The following is an 18,907-nucleotide window of genomic DNA, read 5'->3' as shown; positions in this document are numbered from 1 at the left end:
CCATGGATTTCATCACTAAATTACCATGGACTGCAAGTGGTTTTGATACTATTTGGGTAATAGTTGATCGTCTCACCAAATCAGCACACTTCCTGCCAATAAGAGAAGATGACAAGATGGAGAAGTTAGCACGACTGTATTTGTAGGAAGTTGTCTCCAGACATGGAATACCAATCTCTATTATCTCTGATAGGGATGGCAGATTTATTTCAAGATTCTGGCAGACATTACAGCAAGCATTAGGAACTCTTCTAGACATGAGTACTACCTATCATCCACAAACTGATGGGCAGAGTGAAAGGACGATACAAACGATTGAAGACATGCTACGATCATATGTTATTGATTTCAGAAACAGTTGGGATCGACATCTACCGTTAGCAGAATTTTCCTACAACAACAACTACCATTCAAGCATTGAGATGGCGCCGTTTGAAGCACTTTATGGTAGAAAGTGCAGGTCTCCGATTTGTTGGAGTGAAGTGGGGGATAGACAGATTACGGGTCCGGAGATAATACAAGAAACTACCGAGAAGATCATCCAAATTCAACAACGGTTGAAAACCGCCCAAAGTCATCAAAAGAGCTACGCTGACATTAAAAGAAAAGATATAGAATTTGAAATTGGAGAGATGGTCATGCTTAAAGTTGCACCTTGGAAAGGCGTTGTTCGATTTGGTAAATGAGGGAAATTAAATCCAAGGTATATTGGACCATTCAAGATTATTGATCGTGTCGGACCAGTAGCTTACCGACTTGAGTTACCTCAACAACTCGCAGCTGTACATAACACTTTCCACGTCTCGAATTTGAAGAAATGTTTTGGTAAAGAAGATCTCACTATTCCGTTAGATGAAATCCAAATCAATGAAAAACTTCAATTCATCGAAGAACCCGTCGAAATAATGGATCGTGAAGTTAAAAGACTTAAGCAAAACAAGATACCAATTGTTAAGGTTCGATGGAATGCTCGTAGAGGACCCGAGTTCACCTGGGAATGAGAAGATCAGATGAAGAAGAAATACCCGCATTTATTTCCAGAAGATACGTCAACACCTCCAACTGCTCGTAGTGACCCGAACTTTTCCATGTTTATATATATATATTAAATGAAATTGTTATTTACATGATTAAGTGTTTCCAACATGTTAAGCAATCAAACTTGTTAAGACTTGATTAATTGAAATAGGTTTCATATAGACAATTGACCACCCAAGTTGACCGGTGATTCACGAACGTTAAAACTTGTAAAAACTATATGATGACATATATATGGATATATATATAGTTAACATGATATTATGATAAGTAAACATATCATTAAGTATATTAACAATGAACTACATATGTAAAAACAAGACTACTAACTTAATGATTTTGAAACGAGACATATATGTAACGATTATCGTTGTAACAACATTTAATGTATATATATCATATTAAGAGATATTCATAAATCATAATATCATGATAATATAATAATTTAAAATCTCATTTGATATTATAAACATTGGGTTAACAACATTTAACAAGATCGTTAACAAGATCATTTGAACTTACATGTAACGACTAACGATGACTTAACGACTCAGTTAAAATGTATATACATGTAGTGTTTTAATATGTATTTATACACTTTTGAAAGACTTCAAGACACTTATCAAAATACTTCTACTTAATAAAAATGCTTACAATTACATCCTCGTTCAGTTTCATCAACAATTCTACTCGTATGCACCCGTATTCGTACTCGTACAATACACAACTTTTAGATGTATGTACTATAGGTATATACACTCCAATGATCAGCTCTTAGCAGCCCATGTGAGTCACCTAACACATGTGGGAACCATCATTTGGCAACTAGCATGAAATATCTCATAAAATTACAAAAATATGAGTAATCATTCATGACTTATTTACATGAAAACAAAATTACATATCCTTTATATGTAATCCATACACCAACGACCAAAAACACCTAAAAACACTTTCATTATTCAATTTTCTTTATCTAATTGATCTCTCTCAAGTTCTATCTTCAAGTTCTAAGTGTTCTTCATAAATTCTACAAGTTCTAGTTTCATAAAATCAAGAATACTTCCAAGTTTGCTAGCTTACTTCCAATCTTGTAGAGTGATCATCCAACCTCAAGAAATCTTTCTTATTTACAGTAAGATATCTTTCTAATACAAGGTAATACTCATATTCAAACTTTGATTCAATTTCTATAACTATTACAATCTTATTTCGAGTGGAAATCTTACTTGAACTTGTTTTTGTGTCATGATTCTACTTCAAGAACTTTCAAGCCATCCAAGATCCTTTGAAGCTAGATCCATTTGTCTTTTTTCCAGTAGGTTTATCCACAAAACTTGAGGTAGTAATGATGTTCATAACATCATTCGATTCATACATATAAAGCTATCTTATTCGAAGGTTTAAACTTGAAATCACTAGAACATAGTTGAGTTAATTCTAAACTTGTTCGCAAACAAAAGTTAATCCTTCTAACTTGACTTTTAAAATCAACTAAACACATTTTCTATATCTATATGATATGCTAACTTAATGATTTAAAACCGGAAAACACGAAAAACACCGTAAAATCGGATATACGCCGTCGTAGTAACACCGCGGGCTGTTTTGGGTTAGTTAATTAAAAACTATGTTAAACTTTGATTTAAAAGTTGTTCTTCTGGGAAAATGATCTTTCTTATGAACATGAAACTATATCCAAAAATCATGGTTAAACTCAAAGTGGAAGTATGTTTTCTAAAATGGTCATCTAGACGTCGTTCTTTCGACTGAAATGACTACCTTTACAAAAATGACTTGTAACTTATACTTCCGACTATAAACCTATACTTTTTCTGTTTAGATTCATAAAATAAAGTTCAATATGAAACCATCGCAATTTAATTCACTCAAAACGGATTTAAAATGAAGAAGTTATGGGTAAAACAAGATTGGATAATTTTTCTTGTTGTAGCTACGTGAAAATTGGTAACAAATCTATATTAATCATATCCTAGCTAACTTATATTGTATTATACATGTATTCTAATATATTATGTAATCTTGGGATACCATAGACACGTATGCAAATGTTTTGACATATCATATCGACCCATGTGTATATATTATTTGGAACAACCATAGACACTCTATATGCAGTAATGTGGGAGTTAGCTATACAGGGTTGAGGTTGATTCCAAAAATATATATACTTTGAGTTGTGATCTAGCCTGAGACGTGTATACACTGGGTCATGGATTGATTCAAGATAATATATATCAATTTTTTTTCTGTACATCTAACTTTGGACAACTAGTTGTAAGTTACTAACGAGGACAGCTGACTTAATAAACTTAAAACATCAAAATGTATTAAAAGTGTTGTAAATATATTTTGAATATACTTTGATATATATGTACATATTTTTTATAGGTTCGTGAATCGACCAGTGGCCAAGTCTTACTTCCCAACGAAGTAAAAATCTGTGAAAGTGAGTTATAGTCCCACTTTTAAAATCTAATATTTTGGGATGAGAATACATACAGTTTTATAAATGTTTTACGAAATAGACACAAGTAATTGAAACTACATTATATGGGTGAATGATCGAAGCCGAATATGACCCTTTTGCTTGGTAGCCTAAGAATTAGTAAACCGATCTACTAATTGCCGCGAATCCTAAAGATAGATCTATTGGGCCTAACGAACCCCATCCAAAGTACCGGATGCTTTAGTACTTCGAATTCATTTTTATCATGTCCGAAGGATTTCCCGGAATGATAGGGGATATTCTTATATGCATCTTGTTAATGTCGGTTACCAGGTGTTCACCATATGAATGAATTTTATCTCTATGTATGGGATGTATATTGAAATATGAAATCTTGTGGTCTATTATTATGATTTGATAATATATAGGTTAAACCTATAACTCACCAACATTTTTGTTGACGTTTTAAGCATGTTTATTCTCAGGTAATTATTAAGAGCTTCCGCTGTTGCATACTAAAATAAGGACAAGATTTGGAGTCCATGCTTGTATGATATTATGTAAAAACTGCATTCAAGAAACTTATTTTTGATATAATATATTCTTATTGTAAACCATTATGTAATGGTCGCGTGTAAACGGTATATTTTAGATTATCATTATTTAATAATCTACGAAATACTTTTTAAACCTTTATCGATAAAATAAAGGTTATGGTTGTTTTAAAAATGAATGTAGTCTTTGAAAACCGTCTCATATAGAGGACAAAACCTCGCGACAAAATCAATTAATATGGAACGTTTATAATCAATATGAACGGGACATTTCATGGAGTTCTCCAAAATAGCTCCTAAAATCATCTTCTAACTCCTCTGGTTCGTATCTGCTCGTATCCCCCTCAATCATTCACTTTTAAAGTAGTTGGTCAAAAAGCAAAAGTAGACTGAAACCTACTTCTGGACGGCGTCTAAGATACTAGACGGCGTCCAGTTGTAAAGGGCTGGACGGCATCCAGATTTCTGGACGGCGTCCAGTTATGAAGGGCTGGACAGCGTCCAGATTTCTGGACGGCGTCCAGTTGTGCTGAACTTTACTGTCTCGTTTTTTCATGATCTCCCTTCATTTGGACGGAGTCCCAATCATTTTGGACGGCGTCCAACATATCTGAAGCCTTGTTTTATCATTTTAGAGCGTTAATTTGACCATAACTTGTATCGGGGTTAACTATGATGAAATCACAACTTATAGAACGTTCATATTTCACCAAAACTCTTTATAAACCACTTTCCGATACACTTTACATACCTTTGTGTATTACTTGTAGAAACCGCCTTAACTATCCTTGATTCGAGAGTATTTCACATGATATTGCAAGATATATATATGATGTATTTGAGCAATATCAAAACACCCCACACTTAAACCTTGCTTGTTCTCAAGCAATTCATTCTTACAAAGTAGAAAACTATCAAGCACACTTACACAATATAGAGTACACACATCACAAAAGTCACGCGAAACACATGAAATACATACGTTTATTTGAAACACAAACTCACGCTATATGAACACACGCTTTAAGTATAACACACATTTATTGTAATCACACTCACGCTATATACACAATGAGAACACACGCACACATTTTTGGGAGTTTAGAGCCAAGTATCAGAAAAATTTGATCCTACGAAAATCAGGACCTTATGAAAACGTTTTATGTTTTTGAAAATATAATGCTAGTATTTACACTAGGCACGTTTTCCGATTTTTTGTCGGATTTTCTGAATTTTGGAAAATGAGTGCGGGTTTCCCGCTATTGGTCAAGCCAATCCCTCCCACAGTACCTAACATTGCTAGATGTTGGTAAGAAAATAATGTGTTTAGGAGGATACACATTACGTCCAGATATCATCGATAATCATGAGGTAATCATCTAATCCGTTAAGTCAACCATAAAGATTGAGGTTCATCAGGCTTAAAAGCTGATATCTTACCTTTCCGGAGGTTATCCACTGGGAATCTGATCAATCACTGACATTTTGTATATCATGGTGCGCTTCCCATTTGGCCAACAAATCTCCCTCATTGAGATAAGCTTTAACTACCAGTTTCCCTGTTTAACGTTGAGGCCTGGTAGATTTCCAGTCGATTTTAGCAATGACTTTTCAAGATTTTTCGTCACCCTACAACTGGTCTGGACTACAACTTCTGAAACAAATCAGCAAGTGTGTTGTTCGGAAGACTTTACTTCCTTGAGGATGGAATGGATACATCCTATGGGTAATAATAAAGTGGTCGGGCGCAACATTGTCCTTGTTAGGAGAAACAATGAGGATCGTCCTGTTTTAGATTTCGATCTGGCGCGAGGTCTGGTTTCCGACCATGCTATGCAATCACCGCTCTCTCACGGCTTACACTCGTTTTGGTACAAGTGACCTACAAGTTAGCTTTACTAAACTAATAGGATTTTCATTCAAATAATTGAACGATAGTACAACTTCAAAGACTATTAATAATTTAAAACATAACTCAACATTTCTTTTCTAGTTTTAGCACACAATGTATGTAAAATGGTTTTTGGACAATTTTCGTTTCTAAGGCTACCTGAAAATTTCAAAATTTTGATCATAAACGCCTTAATTTTTGTAAAATGAATTCCCGATAAATTTCTATCTCCCACCCCACACTTGATATCATGTAAGGCCCTCATTGCATGAAATCAGAAAAAAGGATTAAATTTAGAGGGCAAAGTGATAGGATGATTGTAGAAATTTTCAAATTTTTAACCTGTAAATCGTGGAACATGTAGACGAATGCCGCTGAACTTACTGCTAGCATAAGAGCATCGTCCAATCCACGATTAGCATCAAATATACATCATAATATCAAATGTTGCTGAACTTAATGCCAGTCTTTGAAGTTCAATCACGCTGCACAAAATAACAAACCAAACAAATAATACTAAAAATAATGGTGTTTCTACAACCACAACCATTTTCAAATTAGTTAATATTACAAACCAAACATTGTTTAAAAACATACCACATGAAATAAATAAATAGTCTCAAAGTAATGTAACAAAATGATAATAGGCACGCAGGCCTTCAGTTATCGTACGGCCAAAAGCAATTTCCTGAGCCATCTCTGCTCGGGCGTCCCTGCGGGTATTACTGCTCAAATCTCTTCCTTGCATCCTGCATCGAAGCATTATTATTATAAATTGGGTAAGGTGGAGGTGGGTTTTGAGGATCAGTGTAGTATTGAGGTGTCAGACGTGTTGTCACATAGTACTGATCGGGGTTGGAATAAAATAACTCGGTGTTATGGTTATTATAATCAATACCATAACTGTTCCATCCCTGATTATGTACTTGAGCAATCTGGCATTGCTCCATTCCTTGCTGACTCAACCTCATATTATTGACACTATTGACCAAATTATCCCAACTAGATTGGGACGGATTCCAAGGCCCTTGATCCTGAACATTAGTTTGGGCTTCCATTTCTGCTTCCTCTTCCTCTTGTTGTTCCTGTTGAACATTCGCTCCACTACCACTCGCGCCACCTGCCACAAAAGTTAACAAACGCCTATTTCCATCGTACATCAAAATCCCAGCGTTAACATAAGAAACCTTTTTCAAGGCTTTCATTACATGGTCACATACAATCAAGCGATTAAGATCAATATTAAAGTGACGAGCAATCCGCGTAATGTAGTGGCCCCCTAGAAGCGGTTTGTCTCTTCGTGCATCCGTAGCGATACCCAGAAAATAGTTCCCAATTACCCCCGGTATATCGGTGTGACAACCCCGTTTTATTTGATCCATTATCCATAGATCCAGAGATTTTACCTTTTCATGTCCTTCGACTCTCGCATTAAAAGTACATGCGATAAGTCGATGGAGAAGCTTATCATCCGGGGTTGCTATTTCGGTATACCTGTGTCTGCTTGATTTGAACGGGCTAGATGCATTCGGACTGCTAATCCTTCTCCAAAAGGATTGTTCATTGAAACCCACTCTTCCATGATAATCTGAGCTTACCAAATATGTCCTTAATTGTGCGTCAGGAAGCTCGTTAAAAATACCCAAAACTCTACATAACCCAAAACTACTCAAACTTCTTTCCTCACCCCCTAGTCAGAATCTAAAGAAAGCATCCGATAGTGGATCGCGAACATTATTGAATCGGAAAGTTGAGTAGAATTCTTTACATAGCACGGGAAACACTTGATCGTGTAGACTGAAAATGTGTTCCCATGCATAGGTCACTATGTTATTATATGGTATAGCTAACAAACGAGTGGCATGGGCGTGCATACCCGCCTCAATCAAAGGAGCCCAGTTGAAATACCATGTAGCATTAATTGGTCTAGGGGTAATTCGAGCAAAAGTTTCCCCATAATCATCATTGTCCCGAAGATGTTCTAACCATACTATTGGATTATTTGGATCCTCTTCTTCTTCGCCAGATGATGATGATGAATGTCGTTGTTGAACCGGTGGTGGTGGTGGTGGAACATTTCTTGAGGTCCTACCCCAAGTGTTGTATAGTGGGTATCATGGAAATATATTACACTAGACCGTTTGAGGAGTTTCTACTCTCAAAATTCGTTGTTAACCACAACACCCTCGTAAACATCAATCCTAGGATTCAATACTTTGAGGTACACGGAATTATTTTTGGAGATTCATTCCACCTGGAGTCGACCATTCTTTATAACCCATGATTGGCGTTCTATTCATTCGCACATAAATTTAAGAATATGGATGAATCCTAGATTTCCTTGCTCATTGTACAAGGAAGTTCACTCTCGTTGAAATATCACACCTTTCGTACGTCTTCCTATCGAAAATGTAATGAAAATTTTCTTTGAAGTCCATGATCCTCATTATCTCCTTTGAGAGAATTTCCTTAAATACCTATGCCACCGATGTGACTACTCCATACATTTATTCCTTCATTGTTGCAACTATATTTCATTCGTTCCAGTTCGTCCCCTTAGGGAGCTCCTATTTTGTTCATTAAGAAGAAGGGTGGTTCGTTCCGATGGTGTATTGATTATCGCGAGTTGAAAAAGCTTACAGTTAAGGACCGTTACCCTCTTTCAAGAATTGATGATCTGTTCGATCAACTTCAAGGTTCGTTCATTTATTCTAAGAATGATCTTCGTTCCGATTATCACTAACTGCGGGCTAAAGAAACTGATATTCCGAAAACCGCTTACCGTACCCGTTATGGTCACTGCGAATTTCTTGTTATGCCGTCCGGATTGACTAACGCACTTGATGTGTTCATGGACCTCATGAACCGTGCGTGTAGCCTATATCTGGATAAATTCGTTATCGTTTTCATCGATGATATCCTTATCTATTCTAAGAAGTGATCAAGAGCACGAAGATAAGTGCTTGATTTGTTAAAAAAAGAAGAGAAGTATGCTGAATTTTTCTAAATGTGCGTTCTGGTTGAAAGATGTTCAATTCCTTGGGCACGTTGTTATTAAACAGGGAATTCAAGTTGATCCTGCTAAGATTGAGGCAATTGGGAAATGGGAAATTTTCGAAAACTCCTACTCAAATTCGCCAGTTTCTAAGATTAGCAGGCTATTATAGAAGGTTCATTCAAGATTTTTCACGAGTAGCAAAACCTCTGACTGCTTTAACGCATAAGGGGAAGAAGTACGAGTGGAAGAGTGAACAAGAGTCTGCTTTCCAAACTTTGAAGAAGACGTTAACTTCTGCACCGATATTATCACTACTTGAGGGTAGTGATGATCTTGTTATCTATTGTGATGCTCCGTGTCAAGACTTTGGTCGTGTTTTGATGCAACGAAAGAAAGTCATTATTTACACGTCACGTCAGTTGAAGATTTATGAACAGAATTATACAACCCATGATGTAGAATTGGGAGCTGTTGTGTTCGCACTCAAGAATTGGAGACATTACTTATATGGGGTCAAAAGTACTGTGTACACTGATCACAAAAGTCTTCAACATATCCTTGATCAGAAACAGTTGAATATGAGGCAACGAAGATGGATTGAGACATTGAATGATTATGATTGTGAACTTTTATATCATCCGAGGAAGGCTAATGTTGTGGCCGATATGTTAATTCGTAAAGAGAGGACTGAACCTCATAGGTTTAGGGCCTTAAATATGACCATTCGAACAAACCTCGCAAGGCAGATTCTTGAGGCACAACAAGAAGCCTTGAAGGAGGAGAATTTTATAACGGGAAGGTCCGAGGCTTGAGTAAACAGTTAGAAGTATGAACCGATGGTACTCGGTATTTTACGGGACGCCTTTGGGTTTCGAAGTTTGGTGATCTGTGACAACTTGTTTTAGATGAGGCTCATAAGTCTAGGTACTCTATTCATTCCTGGTTCATGAAAGATGTATCATGATCTTAATGAGTTGTATTGGTGGCCTCATTTGAAGGCTGATGTGGCTACGTATGTGGCTAAGTGTTTGACATGTGCTAAGGTTAAAGCTGAACATCAGAACCGTCAGGACTTTTAGTGCAACCTGAAATTCCCGAGTGGAAGTGAGAAGGTATTACGATGGACTTTATTACGAAGTTACTGAGAGTTGTGGGTGGTTATGATACCATTTGGGTGATTGTTGAACGACTCACTAAGTCAACTCATTTCATGCCAATTAAGGAAACAGATTCAATGAAGAAGCTTACTCGTTTGTATTTGAAGGAGATTGTTTCAAGACATGGTGTTCCCGTATCGATTATTTCGGACCGAGACAGTTGATTTACATCGAGGTTTTGGCAGTCCTTACAAGATGATTTGGGAACTAAATTGGATATGAGCACCGCTTATCATCCACAGTCGGATGGTCACAATGAAAGGACCATCCAAACGTTGGAAGGTATGTTGAGGGCATGCGTAATTGATTTTGGTAATGGTTAGGATAGATACTTGCCGTTGGCCAAATTTTCTTATAACAACAAGTTATAATGCAAGTATTAAAGTCGCACCGTTTGAAGCTCTGTATGGTAGAAAGTGTAGGTCTCCTGTCTGTTGGAATGAGGTTGGGGATGCTCAACTCGCAGGTCCAGAAATTATTCATGAGACTACCGAGAAGATCGTACAGATTAAGGGAATGTTGAGAACCGCCAGAAGTCGACGAAAGAGTTATGCTAATAAGAGAAGGAACGATATTGAATTTCAGGTTGGTGATCGTGTTATGTTGAGGGTATCACCTTGAAAGGGAGTAATACATTTTGGTAAAAGGGGAAAGTTGAGTCCTCATTTTGTTGGACCGTTTGAGATTATTGAGAGAGTTAGACCCGTGGCTTATCGTTTGAAATTGCCACAAGAACTCAGTGCTGTTCATGACGTTTTTTATGTATCGAATTTAAAGAAGTGTTTGGTCGAGGTCGATAAGACTATTCCTCTGGAGGAGCTTCATGTTGTTAAGCAACTACATTTTATTAAGGAACCTGTTGAAATTATGGATCGAGAGGTTAAGACTCTTAAACAGAGTATAATTCCTATTATTCGGGTTAGATGGAACGCCAGACGCAGTCCCGAGTTCACTTGGGAGCGTGAAGATCAGATGAAGCAGAAGTACCCGTATTTGTTCCCAGATGCTGAGTCAACCCCTGCACCTACTTAAATTTCGGGACGAAATTTCCGTAACGGGAAGGTACTGTAACGACCCTACTTTTTTCGTTATCATTTACCGTTAATTATTTAACGACTGTTAACTGTTATTCGTGCCACGTCATTTCTATGACCTATATTATTATTTTTGTAATAATATATTTATTATTATGTGTTATATGAATATTTATATTCATATTTTAAGTTATACGTTTCTACGTGTCGCGGATTTCTATCCGGCGAATCTTTTCAGTTTTCAAACCAACGGTCAAGCTTTTGGGATTTTTAAGTCCTAATTATTTTAAATATGATATTTTAATGTCATATGAATACATATAGTGTTTATATATATTTTTCGTCGCGTATTTGTTATCTCTCCAAATTTTCAATCGCGTAGTCGTGTTTTCGCGTTTCGGGCTTCGATCAGGCATTCGGGCCACAAGGGATTTATCAAATTACAAATTTGAGCTAAGTGGGGCCCACCCCCATACCATGTTCGGCCGAATTCAAGGGGAGGGGGTATACCCCTTTTGTTTTCATTTTCTAGTCTCATTTTCTCATTTCACATTTTACTTTATCAAACCTAATTCCTATTTTACTCGCATCTCCTCTCCTCCTCCATCATCACCATCAATTAATCATCTTCTAGTGCTTGGATCAAAGGGCTTTCATCATATTTGGATTCTACTCTTCGAGCTCTACACATCTATATTTCTTGATTCTTGATTAGGGTATAAACCCTAACCCTAGCTTTTCAGTTTTTCTTTATTTTCTAGTATTTTGATGTTATATTGATAGTATGATGATTACATGTTATTGTATTGATGATTGTATGCATAGAATTGCTCAAATATATATGTTTTCGGTTTGATTGAATTGGGACAGCAGCTTTTTCGTTCATTTTTGGTTATGTAAATGATATAAAAGTGAAATTAAAGTATCTAGATGAGTTCCTCTCATCAAGACATTAATTTTAGACTCCGGATTCATGTCATTTCGATTCCCGGAACTCTAGATATGATTAAAATGGTGTTTTGTTAAGATTAAATTGTGAAAACGAATTGGTACAGGTTTGGTCCGACTATGTGATCATTTTTAGAGTCTTTAGGGTGTACTAGTGTGTTAGGAATGATGATGGGATGAACTTTCATGTTCGGGCCATCGAAATCCGAGCCACGGATCACCCGTTATGACTAAAACACGTTTTTGAGCGGATTGAAGATCCAAACTGATTAGTGGCTGTGAGTCACGACTTTTTTTGCTGTTCTTGGGGTGTTCTTGAGCTCACTAAGGTGTCAGGTAAGTTGGTTAGGCGAAGATATATATATAAGACTCGCCGAAAACTGATTCCCGGGGGCTCAAGTTATGATCCGATGAACTTTTGATTAAAACTTACGGTTATTAAATAAAACTTATGATATAAATAATGATTTTTATTATTATTAAATTACTTATGATATAAAAAGTAATTATTATAGTTTAAGACTTATGATATATATTTATTATATCATTTAATTATTACTTATGATTTAATTAAACTTTTAATTAAACTTATGATTAATATTTCTTTTATTATTAATGGAAAATACTTATGATAAGTATTAAACTTATATTATAAAATTATTATAATAAGACTTATAATAAGGATTAATTAATTATTTAATTATTATAAGGCTTAGTTATTATTTAATTATAATTTAATTATTAAATACTTATAATTTAATAATTATAATTAGAAACTTATGATATGATTAATAATTCATTATTAATTAATAATACTTATGATATGATTTAAATTTTATTATTAATTAATAATACTTATATTATGACTAATATTTAATTAATTAATTAAATACTTATGTTATATTAAATTTATCATTTAAACTTATGTTAACTTTAGTAATTCATTTTAATTTAATTAAACTTATGTTATGACATAATTATACATATTTAACTTTAATTAACATTATAACTTATATTATTATTATAACTTATACTTTTAAAATTAATGTTGACTATGTTTGACCGAGGTTGACTTTTGAGTTGACTTTGACTTTCAGTTGACTTTGTTGACTTTCTAAATAAGGAAACTTTCCTAACTTAAAACTTTCTAAAAATAGAAACTTTCTAAATTTAGAAACTTTCCAAAAATAGAAACTTTCCAAAAATGGAAACTTTCCTAAAATAGAAACTTTCCAAAAATAGAAACTTTCTAAAAATAGAAAGTGTGTGTCCGTACGATGTTCTGATCAAATCGAAGCATGTTGAGTGTTGTTCTATGTTTACTTGCAACAAGTACAATAGCTATCATACTAAGACTTGACCTAAGTTAGTTATTTATATCGACCTGTTTTATTTATAGGTCGGCGTTGTGATCATTCCTGATGACTTTACTTCGTTTGTTGTTCGCATTTTTGTGTGGTTACTTCATTTGCTTTAAGGTGAGTTATAGTCCCATTTTTCTATTTAAATCTTTTGGGATGAGAATACATGCAATTTATTTTATATTTTGGACACAAGTGGAGGTTGGTTTAAATTATTCATTGTGAGTTGAACAAAAATATTCCCTAGTCTGGTCACTGTAATCACTGGTTTCTACTGGTGAACACGAATCCTATGGATAGATCTATCGGGTTTGACAACCCCATTTCGAGCTAGTCGCGCTAGCAATTTATAATCGAAATGTTTAGTACTTCGTATTTTGTTGTAGATACACTTGTTCGGTGTATATTATTTATTGTGTTTGGCAAGGGTAAATAAATGGTTAAGTGGTTACCAGGTGGCTCACGGTAAATGGAATAATGTTTTTATATGTTTTCTAGCATATAATGTTGTGGTCCAAAAAGGAGTTTTTATATTTTCAAACATAAATTTTTATGGTTTTTATTAAATATTGTTTGCAATATTAAACCTATAATTCACTCAACATTTTTGTTGACAGTTACTCGCATGTTTTATTCTCAGGTTCATGATTAATTGCTTCCGCTGTGCTTATAGAGTCTGCATATTTATGATGGCAGCTTTTGTTAAACAATAACTTGCATTTCTATTTTGATACATTTAATAGTGGATGCTGTTGACTTTGTTTTGGTCAACTTTTGGTTAAGTAATAATGTATGGTTTTTCTAAACTTACATATTTTGATAGGTTTCCTTTATAGGAAATCATTTTTAAATAAAGAATGGAAGGTTATTTATTAAATTCATATAGAGTTATGATCAAGCTGTGAGACCAAGATAACGATGGTCGTCAAGTGTACTTTGACGGGTCGTTAAAGTTAGTAAGTAAGTCTTTTAAGAACTTAGCATACTTGGGCATACCTGAAATCACATCAATAAAAGGCATATTTATGTTAATTTGTTTAAACATTTCTAGAAATTTTAACCTTTCGGCTTCGAGCCTTTCTTGTTGTTGCTTTCTTGGGTATGGGAGCGGTGGTTGATATGGCTTCACTACGGGTTTCTCCCGTTCTTCCTTCTCAACCACTTGTTCCGGCTCCTTTGCCGGTTCATCATTTTTGTTCAACGGAACACTGAAATCAGAATCTTCAGGCATTTTTGGAGCTTCGTATGGTAGACCACTCCGTGTGGTGATAACATTGGCGTGTTCATTTCGGGGGTTCTTATTAGTATCACCCGGTAAACTCCCTGGTTTTCTTTCACTAAGTAAATTAGCTAAACCATTCATTTGCTTCTCTAAATTCTGAATTGAGGCTTGTTGGTTTCTAAACTGATGTTCGTTTTTCTCGTTCATTTGGTTTATGTTTGTAACAAGCTGAGTTTGTGATGCAATCAACTTTTTCAACATACTCTCTAAATTTGACTTTTTCTCTTCCTGTTGGGGTTTTTGATAAAAATCCGGAGTTTGTTGTTGGAACCCACTACTTGACCCTTGTTGGTAATTGGAATTTTGACCTTGAGGGTTGTAGGGGTTGTTGAAGTTTCGGTTAAATTGGGCTCTTCCTTGAAATTGATTATTATTTATTTGGCTTATAAAAGCCACTTCTTCTTTTTAAGCCATTGTTAAACCGGCTTCACAATCTTTTCCTAAATGGAGACCGCCATAGTATTCACAACCTACCTTCATACTATGAATTTCCTTGGTGATTTTGTCCATGTTTCGAGCAACACCGTCTATTTTCACACTTAGGGAGCTAAGGTCATCATAAGCACCGGCGCTTTGGACTTGAGCATTATGAGTAATTAGTCGTTCTTGATGCCACTCATGAGAATAATTGGCTTGCTTCTCGATTATCTCATAAGCCTCTTGCTCGGTTTTGTCCATGAGTGAACCTCCGGCCACTTGATCAATGGAAATTCGGGTTGCAACATCACAACCCTTGTAAAAAAATTGAACTTGTTGGAAGGTATCCAGACCATGGTTTGGACAACCTCTTAGCATTTTAAAAAATCGATTCCATGCTTCATATAAGGTTTCCATCGGCTTTTGACAGAATTGGGTAATTTCTTGTTGGAGTCTCGCGGACTTAGAAGCTGGAAAATATTTCTTAAGAAATTTTTCCATCATACCATCCCAAGTTTCTATCGTAGCCTCGGCCAATGAATCTAACCAACTTCGTGCTTCCCCGTGGAGTGTCCATGGGAAAAGTCTTAAAAATATGGCCTGATCAGTGTATGGTTTAAGTTTGAATAGAAGACATATCTCTTGAAAAAGACGAATATGTTCGTTCGCATCTTCATTCGGACCAACACCAAATTGACATCTGTTGTTAATCATTTGGAGAAGAGGTGATGTGGTAGCGGAGTGTATATAAAATAGCTATTATATTTTAGCAGAAAATACTATTAAATACGATACAATTTTACACAAGATATTTATTTATTTAGAGAATGGATATACTTAAACCTTGCTACAACACTTATAGGCAGTGTACCTAATCGTACAGTAGTGTAGTTTTTAGTAAGTCCGGTTCGTTCCACAGGGAAAATCTTTAAACAAAGCTTAACGCTATATTAGTTTACTTTTATAAAAATACAAATATATATATAAGTAATATTATTATTATAAAGGGGGGTTTTTACCGTTTAATGACCGGTTTGTCAATTTTAAAACTTTAGTCGCAGTTAAAACCAAATGTAAAATATTAAAAATAAATACAAGACTTAAATTAAAGCGTAAAGTAAATAACGATAATGAAATTGTGAATAATAAAAGTGCGATAAAATAAACTTGCGATAATTAAAAAGTACGATAATTAAAAGTGCAATTAAATACAACAACAATAAAAATGCGATAATTAGAAGTGCAATTAAATATAAAATAAAGGAAATTAAATATGAAATAAAAGAATTATGCTTATTTAAACTTCCGTAACCATGATGTTTGACGTGTTGATTTTAGTTTTATGCCCATGGGTTAATTGTCCTTTGTCCTGGATTATTTAATATGTCCGTCTGGTTTTTGTCCATAACAGTCCATCAGTCATAAATATAAAGTGCGAGTGTCCTCGTCAAATTATCCTTATACCCGAAGTTAAATATTCCAACTAATTGGGGACTTAAACTGTAACAAGATTTTAATACTTTGTTTAATAATTACACCAGGATGTCGACTGAGTGTAACCCAAGGTTTTAATATTTTGTTATCAATTATACCAAGTGTCCTTGTACATAATTTCACCCCTGTTTTAATTATTCTAGTGGCTATTAATCCATTCCCGTATCCGGTTAAATGAACGATTATTCGTACATATAAATACCCCGCCCATCGTGTCCGGTCGAGTGTATATGGTAATTTATAGGGACGCCCAATTGTAAATCTTTATATTAACATTAACAAACTATCATTTAGTTAAACAAATATAAAGCCCATTAATAGCCTATAGTCTAATTTCCACAAGTGTCGTTCTTTTGTCCAAACCCCAATTATGGTACAAAGCCCAATTACCCAATTTTAGTAATTAGCCCAACATCATGATTACTTCGGATTAAATAAGCATAATAATAACTTAGCTATGAGACATTAAATTAAAAAGGTTGAACATAACTTACAATGATTAAAAATAGCGTAACGTTACACGGACAGAATTTCGACTTACACCCTTACAACATTTGCTAACATACCCTTATTATTAGGATTTAAAATTAAAATTAAAATTAAAATATAAATTATATATATATATATATATATATATATATATATATATATATATATATATATATATATATATATATATATATATATATATATATATTTATGTATATATTGAGAGAGAGATAGATTATGGATATTTTTGCGATCAGAATTCGTTTGCTTTTATAGGGAGTTTCAGTTTTTGGGGCTCCGCGACTCGCGGCATTTTTTGCCTTCAAACTCCGCGAGTCGCGGAGTTTGAAATTCCAGCTCACTCCAAATTGGATCTTAGTCTGCCGACGGTTTTAAATATTAATATAATATATATATAATTTTTAAGAATTATTTAAATATTATATTATATTTATGTGCATAGTTGACTTGTAATTTTTAGTCCGTTGCGTCGAGCATTGAGAGTTGACTCATGTCCCGGTTCCGGATTTTCGAACGTCCTTGCGTACAATTTTATATTTTGTACTTTGCGTTTTGAATCTTGTACTCTTGTAATTTCGAGACGTTTCTTATCAATAATTGGAACCTCTTTGATTGTATTTTGTACTTTTGAGCTTTTTGGTCGTTTGCGTCTTCAATTCGTCGAATCTGTCTTTTGTCTTCACCTTTTATTATTTAAACGAATATCACTTGTAAATAGAACAATTGCAACTAAAAGCTTGTCTTTCTTGAGGAATAATGCTATGAAATATATGTTCGTTTTTAGCATTATCAAATATTCCCACACTTGAGCGTTGCTTGTCCTCAAGCAATATCGTCTTGAAATACTAGAATCACTTCTTTATTCTTCACACTTTGTACATCAGTGATTTCTATACGGCGGTATAAACAATGGTAGTAACGATATGGTTTACAGTCCCACATGACTATAAAAATTTAGATCCATTAAGGAAATTGGATCTTTATGAAAACATTTGATCTTTTGAAAATTAAATCTAGTTTTTACCCTAGATAAGTTTTCCGGAATAACCCTTCACCGGTGTTTGCAAAATATTTTTGTGGGCTTGGTGGGTTTCAGATTTGAAAATTTTAGCTCAAAACTTGCAGTTTTGTGTCACCCACTTACTAACCTTGTATTAGGAAAGCAACACGTCCAGTTTACTTGTCCCGTATATTACCTTTCGGTAAACTACCGTCCGGTTGTAAAGGAAAGCGTTGAACAAGCAACTGTTAAGGCAATGTCCCCTGACATGCTTTTAATTATGGTCTATAACGTGTCGAACGCAATTACTATCCTTGGTAGGAGCAATAGTAAAGCTCACCCTTATGATTTTTTGGTCTGGCACAAGGTCCTGTCTTTGACCATGCTATGCAACCACCGTTCTTACGGTTGACACCCGATTTGGTTCAGGTGACCTAATGAATTCTAGGTGAATTCCTAGGATTTTACGTTCAATGGTAATGAACGCATTGAAAATGGGTTTTTAGAAAACAAATCGGTTTGTAATTTTATCAAAATATTTTCTCGTTCAAGCTCGAGTTTAGATATCATTGAATTCCATGAGTTTGAATTCTCAATCTTTAAGGTCAATCTCTAGGATTGAGTAATATCAGGCTTAAAAGCTGATTTTTGATCTTTTAAGGAGATTATCCTTTCTGGGGATCTGATTCATTAGTCTTATCCAGCTAATTTGCATGATGCCCCCCCCATTGTACGAGATAAATCCTTCTCATG

The 18,907-nt window shown here is 34.7% G+C and overlaps 1 non-coding gene across 1 annotated transcript; it reads left to right on the top strand.

The window, feature by feature from the left end:
* The first annotated feature begins 15,499 nt into the window (after positions 1–15,499).
* Positions 15,500–15,606, top strand: LOC139895079 (small nucleolar RNA R71). The gene has a single exon (XR_011775548.1). It is a non-coding gene; the product is annotated as a small nucleolar RNA R71 (small nucleolar RNA).
* The last annotated feature ends 3,301 nt before the right edge of the window (positions 15,607–18,907 follow it).

Source organism: Rutidosis leptorrhynchoides, chromosome 2 (genome assembly GCF_046630445.1).
Source record: "Rutidosis leptorrhynchoides isolate AG116_Rl617_1_P2 chromosome 2, CSIRO_AGI_Rlap_v1, whole genome shotgun sequence".
Classification (NCBI taxonomy): Eukaryota; Viridiplantae; Streptophyta; class Magnoliopsida; order Asterales; family Asteraceae; genus Rutidosis; species Rutidosis leptorrhynchoides.
This window is presented reverse-complemented; position numbering and strand designations above follow the sequence as displayed.